Source organism: Paramisgurnus dabryanus, chromosome 12 (genome assembly GCF_030506205.2).
Source record: "Paramisgurnus dabryanus chromosome 12, PD_genome_1.1, whole genome shotgun sequence".
In the NCBI taxonomy this organism is placed as follows: Eukaryota; Metazoa; Chordata; class Actinopteri; order Cypriniformes; family Cobitidae; genus Paramisgurnus; species Paramisgurnus dabryanus.
Window position 1 is genome coordinate 6,763,473 of NC_133348.1, and position 16,773 is coordinate 6,780,245.

A 16,773-nucleotide genomic window follows, 5' to 3' on the forward strand; every position below is an offset into this window, starting at 1 on the left:
AATCCTTTAACTTCCGGTCTCTGTTTGTTTAATGGTCTGACTAGTAGGTAAACTGAACTCTGGGACAAAAAACATAATCGAAAATAATAAATGTTTGGTTTCCTAAAGACGAGGGGAGATCATGGATCACCGCTATATGAAGAAAGGTTTGGCAGCCGATCTGTAGTTAAGATCGTATACATTATATAGTACACATTTTACCAACACGATCTCACAGAAAGTTGTGTTATAGTCACGAAAAATTTGATACATTTATTCGTGTCCATGGCACGAAATTCAGCTTTTTTCGTGCCTTGAGCATGAATCTCTTTTTCGTGTCAGCCGCACACATTTCTATAAATAGTTTTTCGTTTCTTTTTATGTATTGTTTTCTAATCCCCCCCCCTACTTTTAAATCACTTGGGGTTGGGGTTAGATTTGGGGTTTGGGTTGGGTTGGGATGTACTTTTATGGTTTGGTTTCTACATGTTTTTCTTTCACTTTTAAAACTATTCTCGCCTGGAGTTGGGGTTAGAGTTGGGGTAAGAGAAAAAAAACATAAAATGACACGAAAAGAAAGTCGTGCAACGGACACGAAAAACTATCTATAGAAATTTGTGCAAGTGACTGAATTGTGCCATGAACACGAATAAATTAATCACATTTTTTGTGACTATAACATGACTTTCTGTGAGATCAGTCTGCATTTTACACAGTAACGTTAGCTCAGTGTAGTTTTTGATATGCTTTAGCTATGATTTGAACTAAGGTTATCTACTTGTTGTTTATTTAGCTTGTTATCAGAAATAAACGACTCTGTTGTTATTGATTATTTTCAAAGTTTACCGGAAGTTAAGTTTGTTCTACAAAGCCGTTTGTTTATGTTGTTATTGCTGAAACCATCTATATTCAGTTGAATATCTGTTAAGTGATCATCGCCATAAATTGTTAGATATTAAGCAGACAACTAATACTCAAATGACTGTTGTTACTTGAAAAATAAACTTATATTTATGTCTGTGTGGACTATCGAAATAAAATTGATTGTTTAAAAAGTTGTATACTAGGCATTGTAACATTTTGTGATTCATAATAAAAAGTCGCCTCTTTTTAAAGCGCTTTACTGGAAAGAGCTGGTCGTACATGACTGAAAATGCAGCTGAGTTAGTAGCATTGCTATTTTTTAATTAAATAGCAACCAAACATGCTTTGATGGTTTTTATCTTCACAGTCATTACATCAGATATTATGTGGAGCGTTGTGGTTTGGCTCCATCAGCGTTGTTCTGGTAATATGTTTAGCAAGCGGACGGTCCATGCAGATGATAATTAGACTACATAACAACACAAACCGATAGATTTCACTGAAAGCCTGTGGTAACCACCTTTATTCTCTCCGGTTCGTTCTGTGCCAGATCAGTCCTGTTTCACACCCATCTCAGGCAGTTTTCCACCCCAAATGCTGACAGAAAAAAAAGCCGGTCGTGGGTGGTTCGCTTGGGGTCAGTTCATCTACAGAGTGCGCGTTTCATGAAAACACAGCCACTTAATTCTGAACCATTCGTCAGATTCAGTCATTTGCATGAGGACAGCTATCATTTTGTGCGAAAACTGACATTGATAAATGAGGTGTTTCAGTTAATAAGCAATACAAACAAATGAGAGGTCTTGAGAGGGAAGATGGTCCTCATTTAACTCCTGCTTTTTGTCTCCTAAAGATTGCTTCCATATGATTGCTGCATTAATTCAAACAGAATTGGACTCGTGATTTAAAACCCAAACTTTCGTGGGACTTTGGTTATTACTAGGTGGAAAAAACATCTTGTAATCTGAAACAACCAAAACATGGAAAATTCCATTGAGGCGTCAAAATATTGTTTAATACTTAAGCGATAGGTTTGTGATTTTATCGCTGCCGTTACAGTGTGACGGAGCAAAATATTTTCATATCAGACTGTCTGTGTTACCATGAAATATTCCCCATAAATTTGTGTCAATTTGCACCCGTTTTATATTTTCAGAGTATGTTAAAATATTTTTAAATCAAATTAGCGCAGCCATAAATGACCGTCTGATTGCCAGCAGGGAATCGTGCTGTGGAAAATTTAGATGTGCAATGAAAAATGATAAATTATTGAACAGAGACCAAAACATATCAGCGCTCTGACTGGGCCTTTTTTTTCTCCGAGCGAAAAAATATTAGCACAAAAAGTCCTTATTAAGGGTGGTGATGTTATTTTAACTAGTTTGAATCACCTTTGGTCTCCACGAGTCCCTGAGAGCTTATAAGTTCTCTCAAGCAACAGAAGCAGTGCATGAAAAGTTTTCTCCACTGGTTTAACGCAACACTAGCAGAGAACAAGCACACCGCTCTTCTCTGCTTGAGGGCGGTAAAGATGGAAATGACACATTTTTACATTAGTGATTTTCAGAGATCGGGATAGGACCTGAAGCCACCTGCATGTGCACAAACTGTGAGAAACTGTTCATCTAAAATAATTAGGATAGCTTGCACGCATTAAAGTAGGTGTGATGTGATTTTTTTTTTTAAAGCATGTGAGTTCATACCTTGAGTTTGTGGTCTTTTTAGATTGTGACAAAATATTTGTTTAAAAAATATTTGTGTTAAACTTTCTATACTAAAATAGTTCATAGGGAATGTCAGTAGAGTCAAGACCAGAGATCAAGTGCCAAGTCTGAGTCAAGACCGAGTCCACAACCAACTTTGGCCAAGATTTACTAAACGGGGCAAATTGGCGTGAAAGCGCAATTTCAAAAAAGTGCAGATGGGAGTGGTAATATCTGCAGGTTATCTACTAAAAAAGCAATGGCACAACAGCTGATTTCCATAATGACCAACAGAATCTACTAAATCAGATCAGGGTCTGATGAGGTGCATTTCAATTCAGGACCACAAACATTGCAGCGGAAAATTCGGGGTGTGTAATCCCAGCTAACGAAGCCATAAGACACTGAAAATAACTGGAGGACAAAAATCTAAGGTTTAGAAGAAGTTTTAAAACGCCTGGTATTGTGTGATTTCTCCTGGTGACTCCTCTTTCATTTATTTCAGCAAATAAAAAATAACATGGTTTGGCAAACAATATTTTTGAATAATATTTTCCTTTGGCATTCCAAAAAAACTGTTACATGGTAAAACAATCATCTGCCTTGTATCATGCGCTTTCTGATCTCTGTGATGCCTTTTTTTTGCAATAATTGCAGCTATTTCAAGCGCAAAAAGCACTGAAAAACCAACTTGTAAAAATACTCATAACAATTTGCACAAACTTTTTAAAGTAAAATGTACTGCTTTTTTAAAGTACAACTTACCTAGTAAAATCAAATTACAATTGACTTAATAATGCATGAAAAACATTTGTTAAATAATTAAGTAAATGTTACTTAATTGTTTTTTATTTTAGAAGTTAGATTTTTTTAAATTGTTTAGGTTTTAAAGTCTATTAAATATTAAATAAATTGTATTTATTGTTGTATGGTAGATTGTATTTACAGTTTTTTATAATAATAATAATAATATAATAATAATAATCTTTATTTTATATTGTGCCTTTCAAAGTTAATTATCAAAGCGCTTGTTATTTTCTTTTACATATAGTTCTATGGACTTAGTTACCTTAGTGCTATAAATGTCATAACAAAAAATTCATGACTGACTGACTTTAACTTGATTCTCATCAGAAACGCACACAAAACTGTGCAGAACAGTTTTGTGTAACATCACAAAATTATAATTTACAACAAAACAACATCAATAATATAAGAGCTTAAACCTTTATGACATTTAATTAACAAATATTTAAGTAGTTTAAGTTCTTATCAGTTCTTTGAAAAAGCTTAAAAAATACATATATTTAGGTGCAAAGGATTGTGGGTATTCCTTACAACACGTGCAAAATAATTTTTAATGTTTAAGTTTAATGGATTTTATACTCTTAAGTTAAACGAACTCAGATTTTTGACTTGAACGCGCTAAAGTTTTTGATTAAAATGTACTTATAATTAGGGATGTCCCGATCAGGTTTTTTTGCCCTCGAGTCCGAGTCCGAGTCATTTGATTTTGAGTATCTGCCGATACCGAGTCCCGATCCGATACTTCTATAATACATTAAAAAAAAAGAATAAAGAAGAGCAAAAAAACAGAACCAGTCCAGGATGTTCCTTATGTCATGCCGCACGCATTGCTGTTTCTGTGTGGAGTCAAAAGAGTCTAACTCTGTGCCAGCGCATAACTACAGATGTGTTAAAAAATAATGAATATATACTATATATGTTCAGGGGTTAAATTGGGGTTTGTTTTGTGGGGATGCTCTGTTAGGAGGGAGGGTTCGAGGGGTAACATGTTTAATCCTGATGACAGCAAAGCAACTGGGTGTGTTTCAATGACATTTTGTATCTCTGATAGGATTTTATAAGATTCAGTTTTAAAGCTGTGCCACATGTTGACCCAAACTTTAAAACCTGAACTTTAAATTATGCAAATCTATGAGTCTGACACCCTATATGCATTTGGTGCACATGTCATTATGCACAATTGATCAATCTTTGAATGAAGTTATAAGACTTAACCTCCTTGACTCATTCTAGGCATAAGATAGGCTACCCAAAAAGACTCAATTAACAAGAAAAACAACATACTGATTCAGCAATATATCTTATAAATTAGCCATAGAGATTCCCTAAGCTGGTCAGCTGTTAGTTAAACAATCACTATAGTTAGGTCGTAATTGATTTGTATAATCAAAATACATTATTTTATTAAACTATACAATCAGTTGTATCCAGTTATCTAGTTAACATTTTGTAATGAGATGAGTGACATGGCTATACATACTTTAATACTTTGTTTCTAGACTTCTATTAAGTTTTTTCGACATGGGCACCATTCTTACCTCTCTTTCTCTCATCTCTACAGTAATGTCAAATGATCCTGCGCGAATGCGCGTTCTTGAGGTTCTGAGTGAGACGCGGAACTGCGTCTGAGCCAGGGGCGGCGTTTGCGTATGGCAGGGCAGGCCCGGGGTGGGTAATCGGGAGAACCGGGAGAATTCCCGGTGGGCCGCTTCACTTTTGGGCCGGTCGAGAGTTTTTTTTTTTTTTTTTTTTACATTTGTCACGTTAGTGAGTCTATCTTCTCTTAAATGACACTTCACACGTTTCGCATTGACACTGCAGCGCTCAGCCTCTGCATGGGTTGTACCATGTGAGGGAGTTTTCCCCTCCCCTCCGATAGAGTTGGTTCGGTCCATAGCACGTCCAAGAAAACTTTTCTCCGGTAGGCTGGGCCGGCCCTACCATAACAATACGCGTCTGAGAGGAGGAGGGCGTAAAACACAGGTTGAAGAAAAAATCCATTGGAGGAGGATGCTGCCAAATGTGCCAAACTTACAGATTTATTTTCAAGAGGACAAACAAAAGTGACAACAGGTAACTTAAAGAGAAATAAGCCTAGTAATGATTAGCATTAGCAACGTACTTATTTGGCTAATACCGTTGTCAAACTATTTACAAGCCAAAAAATTTTTTTGTTAAAATATTACCCTTTTGTGTATACATGGCGATTCATAGACTTTAAAAATATTAAGCAAGCAGCTTCTGAGCAGTCCCCCGCTGAAAATGAGGAGGCCATGAGTAAACAACATGAATTAAAGTTATTTAACCCTCAGGTTGTGTTCACAACCCTATAACACCTTTTGTTTTCCCAGTAAAAAATGACCAGCCTAAAAAAGCTTATAAATCACTTGTTATGCCATTTACCCAATATTGTATTCAATATTTTTATCAAATTGTTTTCTTTTTTAATAAGGACTTTAAAATTTCTATTTGCATTAATCATCGGCCTCATAGCATTAGCAATGCTAATAATTTATCAACCTTTCCTTATGGAATACACTCTGGGTTATTTATATATTTTATATATTAGACAGAACACGCTGCTGGGTTAAAATTGACCCAGTGCTGGGTTGTTTTAACCCAACTGTTGGGTTATTATAATCCATGGTTGCATAACAACAACCCAACATTGGGTTATTTTTAACCCAGTATGTGTTCTGTCCAATATTTACCCATTATGGGTCAAAAGTAACCCAGCCTTTTTTAGAGTGTAGAGGAATATTTTTGTTAACTTCTTATCTTAAGTGAAATATTATTTAACTTTTACCTTATTTGTTGAACCATGATATTAATAAAAACTATAGTAAGAGCTGAACTGTTGCTTTATTTATCCAATTTAAAAAAAGTGCTAATTTGGAATAACACTATGGAAAGTGGGCCGGTCTTGGGCCTGAAACTCCCGGGCTGAAAAGTGGCCCCACTCCGGCCCTGTGGCAGGGTATGGCAGTTGCCATACCCAAGCATTCAGACAAAACACCAGAAATCAACAGGCTATAATGAAGCTCATTAAAAATAATGTTAAATATTTTCAGTAGAACATATCTGAACATTGGTATATCACTAATTTACGCGTATGCTCGACTTCATGCTATAATACAGAAACCGACATGTGGATGACATCAACGTGCCGCGAGAGCGGTTTAAAAGCAAACTCTTCCGATGATTTCTCGCCTCACCCTCGCGGTACTTTGATGTCATCAACTTGTCGTTCTTGCAGCGCAGCTTGAATTGTGCAGGAAGTTTCATGATGACCGCTGTTGTTAATCTTTATTTTCGCAAGTAAACTCCTTTTTTTGTTTTAACATTCAAACAGACTCACGGTTCTCCCCCACACTCGCGCAATGCATATTGCATACATTATTCAAGAAGTAAAATGATTTGTTATCTGTGGATAAATAAACATTCTCTTACACTGGGAAATTGTAGCGCAGTCGAAGTGAATTGTATTAATTATTTGCGCGCGTTTTTGAATATGGCGACTTGTGGAATAAAAACTGCACGACGACAAAAGGTAAGGCTTGATTTTGTATTTAGCCCTGTTTTACTAAGAGTTTTATTTAGTGTTTTAGTCTTAGTTGGTTAGCTGGCTGGGTTAACTATGTGTGCTCTATATCAGTGGTTCTTAACGTTATTCCTCGAGGCCCATTGCTCTGCACATTTTGTATGTCTCTTTTATCTGACAGACTCGGTTCAGTTCATTGAGATCTCTTCTAATGAGCTGATGATTTGAATCAGGTGTGTTAAATAAGGGAGACATACAAAATGTGCAGGGCTGTGGGCCTCGAGGAATAACGTTAAGAACCACTGCTCTATATCACATTAAGTCTTTATTGTGATTTTATAAGTGTTTTTGGCGGCTGTCATGACAAGATTTGTGAAGGGATGTTACAGTATGTTTTGATATTATATTGTTTTAGTTTATCTGTTGCTGGAGTTGCACTTAGTTAAGAATGACAACATTTGAAAAGCATTTTAAACAACCATGATTTCTATTTTTGTTTTTCATTTGTATTGCTTCCGTATTGTTGTCAGTGAGTGTACATCCGTGCAATCATAGTATGATTTTATACAGGTTGGTGGAGTATGTACACATATGGATATAATGTGGTTTCATAGATTCGTTATTTGAATGGCCTTCTTGTACGAAGAATTTTTGCCATACCCTAGGTTTTCGTGAAACGCCGCCACTGGTCTGAGCACATGTTGACAATAACGATCAACGCGTCGTTTAAATGAGCGGTAAAAACGCGGTTTTGTCGTGGGTTCCTTGCACGCACGAGTGTGAAGCCTATGAATGAAAGCACGTCAATAGGCTTGTTCGACTTCATGCGGCGCCGCAATACTCGACACCCTGGTGACGTCAAACTACCGCGAGAGTGATCCGCGAAATCATACGGAGGAGTTTGCTTTTACATCGTTCTCGCGGAACTTTGACGTCATGCAGCACCACAAGAACCGGCAGCCGGATGAAGTCGAACAAGCCTATTCTCTTCAGTTCACACGCCCCAGCGCAGCGCGTACACTGGCGCGGAGCAGAGCGAGAACTTAATGGATTTTAAACCCTGCATATGTATCCGAGTCCTGATCGGGAGGTAACGTCCGATCCCGATCGAGTCTGAAACCACGTGATCGGGGCCGATTTCCGATCACGTGATCGGATCGGGACATCCCTACTTATAATTATTTTAGGATTATGTGCAGTGACTATAAAACAGTTAAATAATACAAGAAAATATATAATATGACTTACTATTCCCACACAGTTAATTTTTTACATGAATTAACATGAATTTATTATCATTTTACTTAGGAAAATCTAGTTCTCAATGAATGTTAATATTACTATGTAGAAATTATGAGGATTAATCTAATATATTTTATATGAAATCTAAATCACGTTGCACGTATCATTTAAATAATCTCCTCCCAAACATCTTGCGTCTGAAAGAGAAACTCCTCCTCTTTCAGCGCAAATGATCCACTGCGCGTCTTTAGTAAATCCCGACAGTTGTTATTTAACGCCAAAATGATGGTTTGCGCTGTTAGTAAATCTGGCCCTTTGTCTGGACTCAGTCTTGACCCTGAACTTGATCACTAGTGTTGGTCTTGACTCAGACTTAAGATGGACTTGACTACAAAACTGCTATTAATGACCATTTATATTGTTATTTTTAAGTCAAAATGCATTGTATTGTTTAGAAAGCTCAACCTGATTTTGCCAAGTGAGATATGTCCTCAGGGCAACATGTTGTGTCGACCCAAAGACCACATTTTTGTAAATTAAACCTAAACCCACCCCAACCCTAACCATAACTGAAACCTAAAATCAGAGGGAAATTGTAAGTAAAAAACAGTGGTCTAAACTGTAAACTTATTTCTGAAATCTAGTTGATTGAAATGTACTGTACTGAACATACTGTTGCTCTGAGAACATCAACCACTTGGCAAAATCAGGCGAGCCTTGTTTGCAACAACTAAAATGGTTCAAATAGGCAGATCTTAAAGATCTTTACCCAAAAATGCAAATTCGGTTAACCATTTACTCATCAAGTTGTTCCAAACCTGTATACATTTCTATGTTCTGCTAAACACAAAGATATTTTGGGCAATGTTTGTAACCAAAGAGTTTTGGGCACCATTGACTTTGATTGATTTTGTTTGTCAGTGGTGCTCCTTTCTATCGAAGAAATGTATAAATAACGACCAAATTTTCTTTTTTGGGTGAACACCAAAAGTAAAGTCAGAAAACTATCCGAACAATAAAGTACATAAAGTGTGAACCGGTCGTAATGTTTTCCATGTGAAATGCTCACATACAGTATGGTTCACAAGTTTAGATTTATGACAAAGTTATGGCTGTAGAGATAAAAATAAATGTCGATAACTTGTTTGAAAAGTTTGGCTACCCGAGCTAATGTCTCTTTTCACCTCAAGCATTAATCTTTAAATCTTCATAAAAGTTACGGTTTGACATATTTGCACTACACTAGCATGAAATGATCCATTCACTGACTTCCTGCACAGTTTTAATAGTTCTTCCATGCTGTCACTTTATACCTGTACAACACTAAACCCTTCTTACACGGTCAGACTGACTCCTAACAATGTACTGACGTCTCTGTCGATGCTCAAATTGCAGAACGGGGTTTTGTTGCGAGACTACACAAATTATCCCACGGCGAAACAAAAACTACTTTCCATGCGAGTTAGATTTCGCCGCGCAGTCGTGCCCCTAAATGATGGCGGCACACGTAATGACCTCAGGTAATTCTGTGTGTCACTTTCAGTTAGCGCGGTAACCACAAAAACTTACAGTGATGCAGAGCGATGCTTTTGGAAATGACATTCTTTGTTGAAAAATGATTATTGATACAGAGCTTTGGAAAAATGGGAGCAGGTGGGAATACAAACAAAACAGAACCTCCATGAGCTGTTAACTCAACTAGGTCGTTTCATCTAAAGGATGGCGGCTGGATTAGGGTGGAGCTCGGAGAATTGCACGTCACCCGTCTAATGCCCAGGAGCCTGTGTGTCTGCGCTTGGTTTGCCCGCTTGATAATAAGTAAGAAACTGCATGCAGCCTCACGACGAACTTGTGCAATACGCCGCTAAAATTAACTCCCTGGAACCAGACGGGATTCCAAAGAGAATAAACTTCTCTTGACTTTATTATATCAAGGCCTTCCAAATACACTGGGGGAAGGAAAAGAAGGGAACGGGTAACCTAACACGTTAATTGGCTTGTGTCTGGCGCGCACATAGGGCGTTGTGTTTCGACCTGGTGAAAACAAAGCAAGCCCTGAGCCTATGGCCCAATCAAACCATCTAAATCTGAATGTGACACATTTGGCATCAATCGGATTGGTTTGTGTCGGTACAGGCCCGTTTCTTGAATGATTTGATTTAGTACTGACCCTTGTTGGAACTTCAAATGAACATTCTGTGGAAAATCGATCATCTCCTGTATTTACATTTATGCATTTTTGGCAGATGCTTTTATTCCAAGTGATTTAAAGTGCATTCAAGCTATACGTTTATCAGCATGTGTGTTTCCTGGAGTCGAACCTGTAACCTTTGGGCTTTGAATCAGTTTAGCTTGGGAACTCAGTATCTGATAATATATTTTGGTTTGTGGTTGAATGCCATTGCCAGTTTTATAGTTTTACAAAGTTGCTACATTTCTTAAATTGATTTTTCTTCAGCCTTCCATTTTGGTCAATATGTATATTGCTCTGGTCTTCAAGATGGTTTCCAGGGTGTTGCTATGTGGTAGCGAGTGGTTGCTTAAGTGTCCATAGAAGAGGTTTCAGGGTTTCCAGCAGAAAATTTGTTAGTTAAGGTGGTAGGGTTGTGCAGGTGGGCGGGCCGGGGGCGTGGCAATCAAAGGGGCGGGGCGTACGCATCATGATGAAAATATTTTTATTTAAAACACTCAAATAAAACTCAATTTTGAAGAAACTATGACAGAAAGTTAACAAATACTAGATTATTAATGAATTAAATGTTTTATCAACAGGCTAGTTATCCTCCAGACATTGACGGACCATGTCTTTCTCTCATTTCGGCCATGTGGCGCGTGCCCGCTCGCAGTGTGAACGCGTCCACGCTATTCTCCGAGATGCACTTGACGGCCTTTTGTGCAGCGAATTTTTTTTTGGACGACCTTGTTAAGGTGATAGGGTATCCCAGTTTAGGTGGGCCGCCCGAACTGAAAAGTGCTGCGGGAAACCCTGGGTTTTAAAGGGACCCTGTCTGTATCAACTGTATGGTTTAATGGATTTACACTGAGATTGGCTATATAAATGTGAGACAAAAACTGTTAGACATCAAATGGTAACAGTCCAAACCCATTCTCTTAACACCCGTTTTCTTTCAGATGTTAATATGTCAATTAAATAAGCTGTCAAACAAAAGATGAACGATAATAATACACATGCACAGCAGGTGGCAGTTTGCAAATTTTTAACTTGCGCAAAGGCGTGTTTAAGGCGAGCAACGCGTGTTTTTGCGGCAATCGCACCACCCAATTTGCGGCATTCAAATTGCCCTGTGCGAGTTTGCATCTATTAGCATCTTTGCATTGACTTTGTTTGTAATCTACTCACAAAAATCATTGAATTTGTGTTTGGTGTGTACCGAGGGGCAACCTTCCGATCTCTCTGATGAAGCCAATACGGAAGTGATTTAAACTGCAATTCATCAACGGGCCACTAGAGGCTGGCTCCAAAAGGGAATCAATTCCCAGACCTCCACGTTTAAATGGCCAACTTTACAGTAGGCTTGCCGCGATATTCGGTGAAACGGTGATAACCGGTGCTTTAGCCTCTCACCGGTTATATCACTTGCCCACCGCGACACCGTCTTTCACCGTCGTTTTGATATTTTCGTGTAATTAAATCATTTAGTTTTGTTAGAGAGAGCAAACACTTACAACTGAATGTGTTTGTTGTCTGAATTCAGCGGAGCTGAACGCGCGTCGCGTCACAGAGCAGCAGGTGTCAGATTTCATTTATTTCTGTCAGAGTTTGCAAGGTGAGCTGACTGACCAGATGATGACAGAAGCTGCGTGCTTACTCGTTTTTATTATAATATACATATATGATGTTTAATATAAGCGAGATCGTTTTGTTGTTGTGTTTTTCATCAAGAAAAATATTAAACCCATCATTCAAGCAGCGCTTTTATGGAGAAGTAGCCGGTTGCTCTGCTTGGGACTGGCGGGTTCTTTGAGAATTACCTGCGCACATTGACTTAAGCACTTAAGTACACCAGCTGTTGCACTCGAATTGCACGCAAATTCATACGCGATTTAACGCAGCTTATGCAAGCGCTGCATTTAAACAGTTGCGTAATTCAAAAGTGAAAGTAAAATGTGCACGTCTGCATGCGCATTTATAAGCCCCTCCCACTCGGTGACACCGGGATCACCGAGTTTGTGACGCGCCGATTAACCGGTGGGAAAATTACGTCACCGCGGCAACCCTACTTTACAGTAAAAAATAATATGTTTACAGCCTGGTACAAAAAATGTTTTTGGTCTGAATAGCTAATTTTTCCCTTCATAACAATTGTGAGGTGGTGGAATTTTTTTGTAACTCATCAGTTTAAATTATATTAAGCCTTAAAGTTCTGCATAATTAAGGGGCGTGGCTACTTGTGATAGTTGAACAGCCACTGCTGTCACTAGAGTCGAGCTAGGCGGGCGTGGTTTCAGCAACCAGTCACCTCAGTCTCACCCACGTCCCGCCTTTTTACCCATGTTCGGATATTCGCGAGTGATGCGTCGGAGGAGGATGGATTTAACTTCATGTTGAATATTTTTTAATATTTTTAACTTGTGCAAAGACGCATTTGAGGCGAATAACAAATGCTTTTGTGGCAATTGCACCACCCAATTCGCTTCATTCACATTGCCCAATGCAGTTTTGCATTTATTAGCATCTTTGCATCGTGTTCCTCACTTTAAAATAGTTGCAGGATTAAACTTCGTGTTATGCGAAATTTTCAACTTGAGTAGAATATTTTTAACTTGCGCAAAGGTGCATTTGAGGCGAATAATGCGTGCTTTGTGTCAGTTGTGCCGCCCCCAATTCGTGTCATTCGCATTGGCCTGTGCGAGTTTGCATTTAGCATCTTTGCATTAACTTTGTTTGTAATCTACTCACACAAATCGTTGAATTCACACATTATTCGCCTCAAACGTGCCTTTGCACAAGTTAAAATATATAATTTAAGTGAAAAATGTGCATGACAGGAAGTTAAACCCTGCAACTACTGCAGCATAATGGGGCGTAATCTACTTACACAAATCGTTGAATTCGTGTTTGGTGTGTACGCTCCATTATGCTGCGTACACACCAAACACTAAGCATTGTGTTAATCACAGGATTTAACTTTGTGTTGTGCAAATTTTCCAGTTGAGTTTAATATTTTCAACTTGTGCAAAAGACGCATTTAAAGGGATAGTTCGGCCAAAAATTATATTAAACCCATGATTTACTCACCCCCAAGCTGTCCGAGTTGCATATGTCCATCGTTTTTCAGACAAACACATTTTCGGATATTTTAGAAAATGTTTTAGATCTTTCAGTTGATTAAATGTAATGTTGCGGGGTCCACGACCTTCAAGTCCAAAAAAAGTGCGTCCATCCTTCACAAAATAAATCCAAACGGCTCCAGGATGATAAACAAAGGTCTTCTGAGGGTAATCCGCGCGGTGTTGTTAATCCATATTATCCATATTTAAAACTTTATTAGCGTAAATAACTATCTTTCGGTAGCGCCGCCATCTAAGACTTCTCTGTATTCAGGAGAGAGTATTAGCGTAGTGTACGCACTTTTCTTAGTGACGTATGACAAATTCGGAGGGCGGGGCACAGAGCAGCAGCAGAGTAGCCTCCGTAGGCTGCGTAAGCTCTCATCCTGAATGCAGACGCGACTAAGATGGCGGCGCTACCGGAAGGTAGTTATTTTAGTTTATAAAGTTTTAAATATGGATATTTCTACAACAACACCGCGCAGATTACCCTCAGAAGACCTTTGTTTATCATCCTGGACCCGTTTGGATTTAATTTGTGAAGGATGAACACACTTTTTTGGACTTGAAGGTCGTGGACCCCGTAACTTCACATTTAATCAACTGAAAGATCTAAAACATTTTCTAAAATATCAGAAAATGTGTTTGTCTGAAAAACTATGGACATATGCAACTCAGACAGCTTGGGGGTGAGTAAATCATGGGTTTAATATCATTTTTGGCCGAACTCTCCCTTTAAGGCAAATAACGCATGTTTTGGTGGCAATGGCCCCGCCCAATTTGTGTCATTCACATTGCCCTGTGCCCCATTATGCTGCGTACACACCAAACACGAAAGCATCGTTTTCCTCATTTTAAATTAGTTGCAGGATTTAACTTTGTGTTATGCAAATTGTTCACTTAAGTGCATTATTTTCAACTTGCGCAAAGGCCCATTTGAGGCGAATAACGCATGTTTTGTCCTATTTGCTGCATTGGCATCACAATGTGCGATAATACGTCTACCCGTTCAAATCTTTGAATTTGCGTTTGGTGTGTACTCCCCATTACATATCCCACATGAAAAAGTTTTTATAGTAAACTGTGGTAACTTTTTTACATACTTATGTTTTTAAACCTTCTACAGTTAATGCTAGCATTTTGTTTTATAGCTCCCCACTATCGTATATTAATATATTATGAGAAAACACTGAAAACGCACACTTTGATTGGAAGTAATAGCCAAAGATAGCACAATGTGGCTTTGTAATGTGGCCACATGACGTCCCCGACCCAGAATGCACTATGCGTAAAAGGTAATGTCGGTCTCCATACTGTATGTTAAAGTCGCATCACATTCTGAGATTTTTTTAAAATAATGAAAATATTTAATGTGTTTATAATGGTTTTAGTGGTATAAGGCATTTATAGTGTGCTTCAGCATACAAACGTTACAGATGGAGTACCTTTTAGGGGCCTTCTCTTCAACAAGCCACACAATCTGAAGATCATTCATGTGTATAGCCTACAAGAAACATGCCAAAACAAGTTAATGGATTTTGAATCCCAGCAAAAAGCAAACAATGATATTATTAGATGTATCATTACTATTCAGCATTTTAAAATTCTTACCTTAGTGTTATGCCAGCGCTTTCAGGGAATGTTGGGTTTGCTTTTTGAAAATGAAATAAGTTGTCAGAGCAGTAAGTAATACCAGACCAGGAATTTCCTCAGAAGCAGGAACTGGAAGTGTGGGAGTTTTAACAGCATGTGCAGGCTTTGTCCAGGTGAACACACACACAGCTGGTCCTCACATGATTATGGATGAGTTCCAGTGATTGTGTGAGACAGATTTCTCTCGATCCTACCTGTGTGATCACGACAGCCATGAGGGTCAGAGAGACCCTGAGGAACAGCTGACCTTCTGTGACCTGACCACACCAGACAGGGGAGTTCCTTTAACCCACATCAAAGCAGTCATTTGTCTTATGTAATAAAACTGGTAATAAAGGCCATTTATAGAGTTAAAGCTATATAGACCGTTTCAGCGGTAACAACATAAACAAGCCGCTGTCGAGGTCCGCACGTAACTTCCGGTAAACTCCGCTAATAATAAATAACAACAAATTCTTTAAACATAGTTTATTTATATAACAAGCAAACAAAACAACACATAGATTACCTAGGAAACCAAAACATTTGTTATTTTCGACGAGGCATTTGTTCAAGAGATCAGTTTAGCAACTAGTCAGACCATTAAAAAAACAAAACCGGAAGTAAGGCTCGGATCAAGACGTGTATCACGTGCGTCCGATGAAACCATCTATATACATTGAATCTGTATATACTGTATAGATTGGTACAATATTTGCTTCAGCTGCTTATAATGCCCTCTCAGGTTAGATTAGACCATCAAGATATGAGATATACACTGTAAAAAGCGTCATGAAGTTAAAGGTGTAGTACACCCAAAAATGGTCCCCATTGACTTGACCATATTTTTTTCCAACTTTGAAAAGTCAATGGGCCCCATTTTCATGGTGGACTACTCCTTTAAAACAAGTCAATTTACCCTACTATTTTAAAGAGCACCTATTTCATTGCTAAAAAAATGTATTTTGTGTATTTGGTATAATACAATGTGTTCGCCTGGTTTATGGTTAAAAAACACATTATTTCTCACATACCGTACATTTTTGTAGCTCCAGATTTCACTCTCTTTTTGAAACGCACGGATTTAAAAAACTCTGTGTCCCTAATTGGCCAGCTAATCTGTACGTTGTGATTGGCCTGAATACCTATGACATCAGGTGGAAATGTGACGCTTCTTTCCATGTTTGAAAGATTTGATCAGCGAAACGATTGTCATTTTTGACAAGAAAAATAAAAAAATTGCACTTTTAAACCACAACTTCTCGTCTATCTCCGGTCCTGTGATGTGCCATCGCGACCTCGCGCAATACGTCATGATGTCAAGAGGTCACGGATGACGTATGCAAAACTACGCCCCAGTGTTTACAAGTGTGGAGAAAGAGGACCGTTCTGACATTGTTGTATGTCGAATGATACTAATTAATGTCTTTGTGTCAGTTTATTGTTTAAAATGGTCCGCAAATGTGCGTTTCATATATGTAACACGTGACCTATCTACATCATTACGCAATTACGAGAGGTCGCGCTGGCGCTTCACAGGACCGGAGATAGACGAGAAGTTGTGGTTTAAAAGTGCATATTTTTATTTTCAAAAATGACAATTGTTTTGCTAGAAAATACCTATAGGCCTCGTTTGGGATCATTTAGAGTCCTTTGAAACTGCAATTTTAAACTGCATTAAAACTTTTAAGTGTTGGGGTCCATTAAAGTCCA